A 2,500-nucleotide genomic window follows, 5' to 3' on the forward strand; every position below is an offset into this window, starting at 1 on the left:
TGGCTGTGGAGGTCCTGTGGAGGTGCTGTGTGGGCCTTTAATATCACAGGGGGAGAAGCTGGGCCATGAGCCTGGCCCCTGGAGCTCTGATACAGGGGAGAGAGGCATGTGTGTGTGGCTGTGGAGGTCCTGTGGAGGTGCTGTGTGTGCCTTTAATATCACAGGGGGAGAAGCTGGGCCATGAGCCTGGCCCCTGGAGCTCTGATACAGGGGAGAGAAGCATGTGTGTGTGGCTGTGGAGGTCCTGTGGAGGTGCTGTGTGGGCCTTTAATATCACAGGGGGAGAAGCTGGGCCATTAGCCTGGCTCCTGGAGCTCTGATACAGGGGAGAGAGGCATGGATGTGTGGCTGTGGAGGTGCTGTGTGGGCCTTTAATATCACAGGGGGAGAAGCTGGGCCATGAGCCTGGCCCCTGGAGCTCTGATACAGGGGAGAGAAGCATGTGTGTGTGGCTGTGGAGGTCCTGTGGAGGTGCTGTGTGGCCCTTTAATATCACAGGGCCAGTGGCTGGGTGATATGCCTGGCTCCTGGAGCTCTGACACAGGGGGAGAGAGGCATGGATGTGTGGCTGTGGAGGTGCTGTGTGGGCCTTTAATATCACAGGGGGAGAAGCTGGGCCATGAGCCTGGGTGCTGGAGCTCTGATACAGGGGAGAGAGGCATGTGTGTGTGGCTGTGGAGGTCCTATGGGGGTGATGTGTGGCCCTTTAATGTCACAGGGCCAGTGGCTGGGTGATATGCCTGGGTGCTGGAGCTCTGACACAGGGGGATAGAGGCATGGATGTGTGGCTGTGGAGGTCCTGTGGAGGTGCTGTGTGGGCCTTTAATATCACAGGGGGAGAAGCTGGGCCATGAGCCTGGCCCCTGGAGCTCTGATACAGGGGAGAGAGGCATGTGTGTGTGGCTGTGGAGGTCCTGTGGAGGTGCTGTGTGGGCCTTTAATATCACAGGGGGAGAAGCTGGGCCATTAGCCTGGCTCCTGGAGCTCTGATACAGGGGAGAGAGGCATGGATGTGTGGCTGTGGAGGTGCTGTGTGGGCCTTTAATATCACAGGGCCAGTGGCTGGGTGATATGCCTGGGTGCTGGAGCTCTGACACAGGGCCAGAGAGGCATGTGTGTGTGGCTGTGGAGGTCCTGTGGAGGTCCTGTGTGGCCCTTTAATATCACAGGGGGAGAAGCTGGGCCATGAGCCTGGCCCCTGGAGCTCTGATACAGGGGAGAGAGGCATGTGTGTGTGGCTGTGGAGGTCCTATGGGGGTGATGTGTGGCCCTTTAATGTCACAGGGCCAGTGGCTGGGTGATATGCCTGGGTGCTGGAGCTCTGACACAGGGGCAGAGAGGCATGTGTGTGTGGCTGTGGAGGTCCTGTGGAGGTGCTGTGTGGCCCTTTAATATCACAGGGGGAGAAGCTGGGCCATTAGCCTGGCTCCTGGAGCTCTGATACAGGGGAGAGAGGCATGTGTGTGTGGCTGTGGAGGTGCTGTGTGGCCCTTTAATGTCACAGGGCCAGTGGCTGGGTGATATGCCTGGGTGCTGGAGCTCTGACACAGGGGCAGAGAGGCATGTGTGTGTGGCTGTGGAGGTCCTGTGGAGGTGCTGTGTGGCCCTTTAATATCACAGGGGGAGAAGCTGGGCCATTAGCCTGGCTCCTGGAGCTCTGATACAGGGGAGAGAAGCATGTGTGTGTGGCTGTGGAGGTCCTGTGGAGGTGCTGTGTGGGCCTTTAATATCACAGGGGGAGAAGCTGGGCCATGAGCCTGGCTCCTGGAGCTCTGATACAGGGGAGAGAGGCATGTGTGTGTGGCTGTGGAGGTCCTGTGGAGGTGCTGTGTGGCCCTTTAATATCACAGGGGGAGAAGCTGGGCCATGAGCCTGGGTGCTGGAGCTCTGATACAGGGGAGAGAGGCATGTGTGTGTGGCTGTGGAGGTCCTATGGGGGTGATGTGTGGCCCTTTAATGTCACAGGGCCAGTGGCTGGGTGATATGCCTGGGTGCTGGAGCTCTGACACAGGGGGATAGAGGCATGGATGTGTGGCTGTGGAGGTCCTGTGGAGGTGCTGTGTGGGCCTTTAATATCACAGGGGGAGAAGCTGGGCCATGAGCCTGGCCCCTGGAGCTCTGATACAGGGGAGAGAGGCATGTGTGTGTGGCTGTGGAGGTCCTGTGGAGGTGCTGTGTGGGCCTTTAATATCACAGGGGGAGAAGCTGGGCCATTAGCCTGGCTCCTGGAGCTCTGATACAGGGGAGAGAGGCATGGATGTGTGGCTGTGGAGGTGCTGTGTGGGCCTTTAATATCACAGGGCCAGTGGCTGGGTGATATGCCTGGGTGCTGGAGCTCTGACACAGGGCCAGAGAGGCATGTGTGTGTGGCTGTGGAGGTCCTGTGGAGGTGCTGTGTGGGCCTTTAATATCACAGGGGGAGAAGCTGGGCCATGAGCCTGGCTCCTGGAGCTCTGATACAGGGGAGAGAGGCATGTGTGTGTGGCTGTGGAGGTCCTGT

Source organism: Trachinotus anak, unplaced genomic scaffold (genome assembly GCF_046630095.1).
Source record: "Trachinotus anak isolate AG129_WGS33_773 ecotype Australia unplaced genomic scaffold, CSIRO_AGI_Tana_v1 ptg000077l, whole genome shotgun sequence".
Classification (NCBI taxonomy): domain Eukaryota; kingdom Metazoa; phylum Chordata; class Actinopteri; order Carangiformes; family Carangidae; genus Trachinotus; species Trachinotus anak.